Raw genomic sequence first — 10,026 nt, forward strand, 5'->3', positions numbered from 1 at the left:
TTTTTGTCACAAGTTGTTCTTCTTTTTCTTTAGAGAAAGTAATTTCCCCACACCATCAACAGCAAGGATGATAGACGTGTGTGTTGGGAGAGAATTGCACAATCTTTCTCAACCCCAGTAAACCATCAGCAGACGCAGCATGAGTCAAGGTTGTTCAAACTGTCTTGTAGACACAGACAGGCAAAGACTCATCTGGAGACGGCTGTTGCACGCTACGTCTCATACACTCTTATTGGGGGGCTTCATAAGAGCAATGTAGTCATTTTTCATTTTAATGGTCTCTGATGTCATTAAGCACATTCTGGTACACAAAAGTATGAACAAATGCCACCTGTTTCCTGCCATTTGGATTGCAGTCATTTTTAAGAGGAAAAGGTATCTGAAAGTGACTCACTGTGTTTCAACCAAAGTCTTTCACTTGTCGTTCAGATTTTTCTTTTCTCTATTATAAAAAATAATCTGTTTTTTTTAACAAACAAACAAAACATTTATTTAGGGTGTCTCAACAATCCCAAACGCTGCTCTCACAATCCCACAAAATCCAGTCCAGTTTTTGATGTTTAACTGCTGCAGTAACATAATGCAGCTTCTTCTTTTACACAGACGCATGACATCATGGCCACTTGGGACGACTTTGGCTTTCAACATAATGACTGGGAAGACATTATTACCTTTCCTGCGGCTGGAAAGAGGCTTTTTCGCTGGGGCGAACACCTGCCAGCTGTGGGCACAGCCCTGTTGACTAACAAGTCCTGACTTACCTTCACCTCACCCATCTTATTGCACCTATATGCCCAGACCTGAGGGATAAATGGAAAAAATAAAAGCCATGAGTCACCACAAACAGTCAACGAGAACAGGTCAGCTGAAAAAAAACAAAACAAGAATATATTAAAGACACAGTAAATCAGATCAAATGGTGGTATTTATTGTTTCACAGTGCAGGAATACTTGGCCTCTGTCAGTTGAAAAGTGTTGGGATCTGTTAGGAAAAGAGGAAGTGGGGAGGCGGAACATCTGGACTTTATTTGAGCGCTCCAAAGTGAAGAAAAGGTCCAGAAATCAGCTTAAAGGGCATTTTCCATATTAATTGTTGGCCGCAGAACTGCCTCGTTTTAGTTTTATATTTCAAAAGCGAGACTCACGGCTCTTCGTGGGAATATGACGTTTCCATACACTCCACGCCGCGTCTCGCGTGTGTGGGTGTGTGAGCGCGTATTGCGTGAGTGCCTCACTGACGCTCCACAGCCCAGTGTTGTTCTCGCAGAGCAGACAGACAGACAGACAGCCGACTGGATTAGATCGACAGAATAGAAACTGCTAGTTCTTCATTTTTTAAAACCTTTTTTAACATAAAAAGTCTGGTTTGACTTTCATAACTTCTCCTTTTTTGGGGGGTGGGGGGATCATCGCGCCTTTTTGAACAGTTTCGTGGTGGCTCTCAAACCGGTATGGATTTGCCACTGTCTAGAGAAGGCACGCCGTGTGGTCCGCTACCAAAGTTTTGATTGTCACCGTTGGTCTGGAGTAACAGAGGAAGGCGCTGAACTTTGACGCATACGTGAGGACACCTGAAGACAAATATCAAACTGCCGGAGCGTCTCTTTACTCTGCTATCTACTATCTCTCATGGGGTAAGTAATCCCACCATTTAAAGATAAGAGCAAAAAGTAAGAGCATGTGCTTCAGCAGCCTAACAAAGGGGATCCGCACTATTGTATCGCTCCACCAGGCTGATATTTATAGATGCTCGGACTTTGAAAATCAGAGACAGACACTTATCTAAACTCCACGAGGTCCCTCTCATTGCATGAGCAGTGAAGCGTGTCAATAATGCTTGGAAAGTCTCGGCAAACTTTTCAAAATGCCACAATGACTCATGAGTACCTATGCCAGCTCGCTGCGTGGCCGCAGTTAAGAAACGTCACTTCTGCACTTTCACAAGTGTCCCAAGAAAGCAGTTACAGCACAGCGCGAGATGTTTTTTTTCTTCTTCTTTAAATTTGATTCAACGTGACAGCTTCTTAGACGTCGCCCTTTAACGATTAACAATTTGTCGTGTCAAATATTAACGTGCAAGGCAGCTGGACGTGGGCGGGTGGGGGTGTATGTGCACTCTGATGTATGGAAGCTGTACTGTACGAGGCTGAGGGGGAACCGCGCTCAGCCAAACAGCCAGCTTGCCGTGCCCCCCCCGTTCAACCCCGCACCCCCTCCACGCTGTGACCCCTGATGTTGTTGGGGCTTGTTCATCCGTCACTCTAAAGAAGGCATTGTATTGAAAGGATGTAATAATAAGACAAAAGCCCCCATTATCCCCATGTGCACCGGAGTTAATCTTATGGGCTTGGGAGATAGACTTTTCAGTGAAAACTAGCTCATAGCTTCAACAAGCATGGCCTTAACTGAATCTCGTGCATTGTTATGGGTGGTTTAGAGTGAGAATTAAAACGGAAATGTAATTTGAATACACGTTAATAATACGATGCAGCTGAACTGCAAGTAAGTGGCCTGAATTTGCAAATCCGGATTTGAATTTAACGAAGGTTTTCTTATCACGCATGCTGAGAGCATGCTGACTACACAGCACATATTGTTCCATACTGACTGCACAGCACATACTGTTTCATACTGACCAAATGAGTAAATCCTTAAGTGAAGGATATAGGTGTCAGCAGTCCAGTAGACATCCTGGGAGAATGCTTAAGTTAAAGTGAGATAAGATGATAAGCTAGAGCAAATAATGTTTATTGCTCAGATAAAAGCCTCCATCCATCATGCTCTGTCCTGTGCTTGGTCTGGGTCAGTGTGTCGGTCTACGGTGCGGTGCTCATTAGGAGGCTGTCTGAAAGTACAAAAGTCTGTGGTCATATTATCTCGAGGACCAGCTGAAGAAATGCCGTGAGAAATCAGCGTCTGAAAATGTTGAATAGCTTGAAGCCGGTTAAAATTAAGTACACATCTTCCTGTGATAACATCGAGAATAGTTGTGAAAAGGAAACACAGTCAGCAGCAATAGGGTCACCCTATCAAGTGTTGCACAGGCTGTCAACAGGGTCATTGATGCAGGTGTTGCGCAAGACCGACTTGGTTTGTTTGGTGCATGCATGACCACCTGTGGACTCAGGTGTGTTTCCCAGCATGTCTTGGATAGGACATGACACAACCATCCATCCATCTGTGTTTGTCCCATGTGACCACATGGCTCATTGCACGTGAACAACACCCGCCACAGGCCTGACTGGTGCCGGGCTTCTTTGCTCACCCACCCCCTTCCCCATCCCTTGGCAGGAGTAACAAAAGGGTCAATCAAATTACTGGCTAAATGCCTTTCACAGAGTTGAAGCACACATGGTATTAGTCTTAACAGTCTATATAAAGGAACCTTAAATGTTTTATGTTAAACTGTAGGGACATTTACACAGACCAGCAGCCCATTACCTCATGAGTTCAGGATCTGTGCGATGCTGACCCAGCCCACTGTGCTCAGTGGCCCTCTGTAATGGGAGCCGTTTCAGTGGGGATAGCGTGAGAAATGAAGACGGATAGATGGGGTAAATAAATAAATAGATGTATAAGTGCATGGATGGATAAATAAATTAATGGTAATTTAGCAGTGGGAACTCAATTTGTGGGATTTTTTTTTTAATGGAACAGGTCACTAGGGGGATAAAGTCGGGAATGGGTGGTGGGTGGGTGGCGTTGATCCCTGAAGGATGCTCAGATTTCAGTTAAGGCCTGGGAGCAGTCCACTAATAGGGAGCAGCAAGAAAGCTTTTCTTTGAGGAAGCTGTCTTTCCTTTTGTTGTCTGTGCTTTATTCAGTCAGATCAGGCTCATAACAACACTAAAAGATCAGAGGCATGACCTGCCAGAGGCGCCCTGTCTTTTACCTGGTTCAGTAAAAGCAGTCAGAGGTCAATGCATACATTTAAAAAGAATAGGAACCATGTCAGATAACGAGGGACAACGCCTGTGTTTATACTCCTCTGTTGGGATTTCTCTGTGATATTAATAGTGGTCTGCGGATAGCCATCTGGTTTCTACGCGCTCATGCTGGTAGTCCTTTTTCGTGAAAAACACTTTCCTTGGGTGTGGCAGCTGGAGCAAAATAAACGACTTCTGTTCGCAAGCTGCCGAGGCGCAAGTCACAACACACAGCTGACAGCATGTTGCTATATGATTCACAGCCAAAGCTGGGAGTGCCTCAGATCAGAGAAATACATGTGGTGCGCTTTGCTTTTAGCCTTTTTTTTTTTTTTTAAGCTACAAATGATGTGCTTGCTCTTTGCTGACACCTACTCACTCCAGTTAAAAATAATTATTCTTATGAAAAACACATTTACAAATATGGATTTTATTTTGTTGGGGGAAACAATAGCTGTGAGTATTTTAAAATGCTGTTTCAATCAGCGAAAGAAACCATTAGCTTTAAAGACTCTTTACATTCCTTTTCCACTTGGACAAACTATGAGACCCCCCATGACCAGGCCCTGATGCTTGTAGCAGCATGCCAGGATTTCCTGACACTTTCTGGTGTGGATAAGTCTGTTCCAATTCTCCTGCAGTTTCAAGCTTGGACGAGACAATACTCAGATGCTGCCAATAAGTGGCAATGCAAAAAAAAAAAGGTTTTCAGGACAAACTTGCAACATGGGTCTTTCAGAGACAATGACGAATGGATTGAATGCAGGGTTTCTGGTTACTCCTGTGGCTTTGGATCGGTCTTTAGATTGGACAGCGTGATTTATGAACTGAAAGGCAACAGCCTCGTACAGTCTGTCCTCGTGGCAGGCTTAATTAGTGTGGTCATGTCGTGGTTTTCTCATTTCTGATCCTTTTCAGGGCTCGCTCTTGCGCGATCTCGGGGCAGGTACATATGAAGATGCTGTTGTTTTGGAGACCACCTCCTCCTCTTTCTTCCTCTCTCTTGGAAGTCTTTGTTATCCGGTCAGCTTTGTTTGTGCAGCTGGACAACTTGACAGGATTACTTCAACACCCCACCTCCCCAGACCCAGGAGGAAGCTGGAGACAGTTTTCTTGGGTTTTCAATTGCCCTGTTCAGCCAGTGAAAGCCTCCTGAAGCTGTTCCTTTTGTTTGGAGCTGAGAGTTAATTTGCTCTCTCTCGTCCTAATGAGCTTCTTTGGTTGCTAGGTTTTTGTTATATCCACTCACAGGCTTTAAAAGTTAGACAAAATGACCAACTGTGAGGGCATTTTTATTGAAACTAGCTATTCAGTTTGTTTATCCTGTAAATGCTTCAGCTTAAGTCTTTCCAAGCTGAAAGATATGATGGACTTAACCTACAGCAAAACACAAGCTGGGTCATGATGGAAGCCAGACAGCTCCAATTGAACAGACAGACTGGGCAGAAGTGGATGCCGTTTATTTAAATGATAACTGCTCAGACGTTTTCATTTAAATGTGCCTCGTCTAAGTGAAAGTCAAGTACGGTAGTTGCCTTCTGCTATTCGAAGAGTTCCACAACAGCTACACTGTTTGCTGTTTACATATTACGTAGTGGTAAGCCACTTTAACCAGAGCCAGGATATAATGCAGTATATAAAGAAAAATTAGTAACTGCTGAGTTTATTTATTTGCACTCATGTAATGCCTACAGTATATAAAGCAGACCTTCGAAACTGCCGAAACCGTGTAACATTAGACATCCGTGGCACACATTTGCAGCTCACAAGTATATTTCTTCGCGTTTTGACATATGATGCACTCATGCTGGGGAGATTTCAAAGACATAAATGCTGCCATTCAATGCAATCATTCCTAAACTGTATAAAATACTGGGATACAAGTTAGGGCTGTGTGGACACAACAATGTTCCCTCTCTAGGCAACCGTGTTTTTCTCCATAAAACAGAGCTATGGTTAATGGACCTCTGTTTGCCAGAGGAGTCTGGAGTTGTTTTCCTACACTCGATCATAGGGAGGGATGGAGAGCCACTGTCAATTTATCAACTTATCAGTGGACACTAGACAGGAGCAGTCGGGTGGTGGCTCTTTGCATTCGACTCTGCAGACATTGTTGCGGTTCATTGTGCAGTAAACCTTTTTTGCGTTACTGATTATGGTCTGGTGTACCGTGACTGTTTGTTATGATGTGCAGTGCACTGCAAATCACTGCAGCATCTGTGGAACAAACAGTCACAGTGTCGCAGTCACAGAACCCTCTGCACTACCAATCAACACAAACACATGCATTGATATACACAGTCATGTCTCGTGGTCACTAGCACCGGATGCATTAAATAATCTCAAATTCTCTCACAGCATCTGCGCAGTTACCAAGAGAACATGAGAAGGGGTGGAATTGAAAGTCTAGAAACAGGATATAATAGGAACAGTGAGCTGGGACAAAAGATAACTAAAGAGGGCTGAAAACCTTTCATTAGGAGGCACCTTATTGTAAAAAAAAACCAAACAAACAAAAAAAAACCCAACTATGGGATGGTGTTAGAGGCACATGGTGATTGAAACTCAAGTCACTCAATTTCGCTCTCACACATGAGGTTTCTCACAAGAGGCCAACCAATCCTGACCTCACTTCTCTGCCTGCATTGCATGGCATTGCCTGCACGTACATTGCTGGTTTAAGCCGCCGTACACAGACACGCACTCACACAAAGACACACAGAGACACTCACAAAAGAAAGAAAAAAAGAAAGCTGTGCAAAGTGCAGAGATAAAAAAGCAGAGCGCATATGTGATGCACACATGTTCAGCATCTCTAAGAAAGGCGCCATGTGGTTAACACTACCTTACCTTCAGACACGCACGCCGACAAATTCTGCGCTTTGCAATTTTAAAAGTGGTTTAACCATATCACATGTTGAAGGGTAAATTCTGAGAAGTGTCTTATAAAATTTCCTGAGATTTTGTATTTCAGAAAATCATAATCTTTAAGTGTGTATTTAAGTAATTTAAAATAATAGTGCTTTTTTCTGAAAAGATTAAAACATTATACTCATTTGTGTATTGCCTGAGAATGTAGTCTATTGGTGCAGAGCTACACAGTTCTGTCGAACTGATTGCGCACTATGTGCTGTAATGAAGTCTTTAATAGGGGGCTTTAAGAACATGCTTGCTCCAGATGTGGGCTAAATAAATCCCTCTTGATGTGCATTTGATCACCTCTTTGTGGCCTCGTCTTTTGATCTCTGTGGTGAAGTTTAAAAAATACGAGGTGGGTTGAGGGGTGTCAGAGTAAGGATTATGTGGTTCTGCAAATCGGAGAGCCGCATGAAAGGAGAATATGCAAATATGGGGCAATATAAAAACATGAACAATTTGAAAACGAGACGTAAGTTGACAGGGATGGTCTGAGGGTGAACGTATTACAGTAATTGCCTCTCAGGCGCCGACTTTGGAGATCCCCCACCCCCAAGTAGAGAGAGTGGAGCACTGAGGGGACAGCAGCAGTGGGGGTGATGGTTATAGCTCCCGAGGCTGCACGATGCCCTTCTTTCTGCAGCTCTTTGTCTACAGCTATGTTCACTTGGTACCCGAAGAACCCTAAAGCACACAAACAGCCACGATATATAAAGCATTATCAAGCTGCAGAGACTGTGATGTGACTTCAGAAAGGAGCAGAAAAATGACACAATAAGACGTGAGCTAAAAATGCTTTTTTTTTTCCACACTGAGATGTCTTGCCAGATTGCGACCCCCAGAAGAGGCTGTGCCCAAACTGTCAAACTGTTTGACGAGCGAAAGGGTAATCCCTAATTATATGCCAGATCTCGTGTATTGGGGACACGAGCTCTCCTATATCTAGGCGCTTATATGAGGTTTTGGTGGCACGTGATTAATGTTGGTGTAGTAGCAAACAAAGAGAGACAAACATTTGCTATTTGGAGCTAAAATTAAACCTAAAACATAGTGTGAAAACTCAAGTGGAGGAACTGTTTCACCTTTCAGTAAAACGGAACTGCTGTGTGTTTTGTCTCTCGTTTGATGCTATGATGCAGGTGTGACACCGATACTAATGTGTGCTAAATACTTCTGTGTTTTGTTAGTGTTTTTATGACAGAAGGGGATGTAATATATAGATGTCTGTGACATAGTTTAGCAAGCTAGGTTATTGCTCGCCATGTTTTTTTTTTTTGTTTTTTTTTGTTCTGTTAACGTTGTTGTTCCTCAGTTCAGTTCCCCTCCACATAAACAGTAACATGTTGCAGCAACTATCATATTCATCCAGTCTGTTGTGCCTCTTGATCGTGTTACTGGGCTTGCTAAAAGCCTTCATTTTTCGCATTTCCCCTTGCTTTAGTTTTCATGCGTAGCACCGTTGTGATATGCTGGTCTTTTGAAAACAACAGATCCAAAAGCGACTATATATCTGCCACTTTTCCACTTGTCTATCCTCGGCCCAATGTGTCCTGCTTATGTGTAAGTTTGTAAAATCATCGACAGACTGTCAGGGTCTGTGAATTTTGCTGCTCTCCAAAAATATCAGCTGTCACAACTGTCAAAAACACTGTCCTATCTTTGTGACTTGACTGAAATAACAAAAGTGACAAAAGATGAAAAAGTGTGCATAACACCTCAACTACTAATTCAATCTTTCTGCTTGAACACACAGGTGAATTTGTAACACGTAACATGTTTTCCTTTGAGGTCAGCACACCACGAGTAAGAGGCCTCTCTCGTGACAGGAAATTGAGGTTGTTTACGCTCAACTGACCCTAAACCAATTTATTTTTAAATTGGTTACTTCTTTATTTTCACAGCTTTTTTTGCATCCGTCTTGTTGCTGAATTTGTGTGCAGCTGGGCATGAAAGAGAGGGGAAAATAAGTTCAAGCAGTTTTTTTTCTTGTTCTTTTTTGTTTTTCTTTAAACTTCAAATAAGCGAATCTGTCCCTAATGTCGTTTAAAGTCTGGGACAGTCATGTGACAGCAACACCATGCATCCTCCTCTTTCCCGTTAAACCATGAAACTGGGATAATTGCCTTTTCCTGGTAATTGCCAGCAGACAATCAATAGCATCGCTGTGCTGATATAAAATGATTTTCCTCATGGAGGCCTGGCGGTGAATGATTGATTGATTGGTAAAGAGGGACTGGAACCATCTGCCAGCAGACACAGTCCATCCTGTGTTTTTCTTTTTTCTGCGGGCTTGATGCAAGGGTGGGTGTGGGGTCTTGGTGGGCTCCTGTGTGCAAATGGCTTGTGTTTTGACCTGTCAGTGTAAAGAGGAAGGCTCCTATGTCATCACTGATCAAATTTAAGAAAGTTAAAAGTGTAGAAAAAAAAAAACAGAACTCTGTAAGCATGGTTTAGTCACTTCCTTTCAGCATCTGTGGTAGCAGTGGTGAAACCTTGTGGTGGAGCTAGGTGTTTTTTTTCCCCCCCATGTCTGGTATGTTAGCACTTGACATTGGGGGAAACTTTGATATTTGCTGTGCGTTGCATGTGGAATTTTCCCTCTAAGAATCTCTGCTCACACCTCCGCGGGATGTTCACAGCTTTTGCTTTTAGTTCAGTCGAAATAAAAAACCAAACAAAACACATATACAAAGGTCTTTGTTACTTTAACGTGGTGATCTTCATTTACAGTAGAGTAGAATGTGCATGTGGGAAAGTAAGGAAGCAAGATGTAAGTCACTCTGGCTAAAATTTACAGCAAATCATACTCACATTTTAGATTAACACTGATAATTAACACACAAGAAACTGAACAGGAAAGAAAAAAGATAATGGCACCAGAGGCTTCCTGTGCACCCGTGATAGCATACTTTGAGATAGATCACATTGCATATAAGAGAGATTACATTTGAGAATCCACACATTAACTTTTTCATACAGTTTTTTTTGAACAGCAGAGGCTGGTCTGAGTATATGTTTCCACTACGGTATCTTGCTCGCAGGGAGTACGAAAGGCAGATGGAGAAAGATGTGTCACAGGATGTCTCCGACCACAAACAGTTCAACCGTGAAGTGCGCTGAAGGATTATTTGAAGTAAACAGTAAACATATTTGAATGCAGCCAAGATAAAAGTCAAATATAAAC

At 42.7% G+C, this 10,026-nt stretch overlaps 1 protein-coding gene across 1 annotated transcript in view; it reads left to right on the top strand.

Moving 5' to 3' along the window:
- Window positions 1-951: 951 nt before the first annotated feature.
- Window positions 952-10,026, top strand: part of s1pr2 (sphingosine-1-phosphate receptor 2) — a 16,587-nt gene continuing 7,512 nt past the window's right edge. Inside the window, 1 exon segment of the mRNA XM_082531048.1 lies at window positions 952-1,634. The gene's annotated coding sequence lies outside the window, so the exon portion shown is untranslated.

The sequence above is a fragment of the Aulonocara stuartgranti genome (genome assembly GCF_965226115.1).
Source record: "Aulonocara stuartgranti genome assembly, chromosome: 4".
Lineage (NCBI taxonomy): Eukaryota > Metazoa > Chordata > Actinopteri > Cichliformes > Cichlidae > Aulonocara > Aulonocara stuartgranti.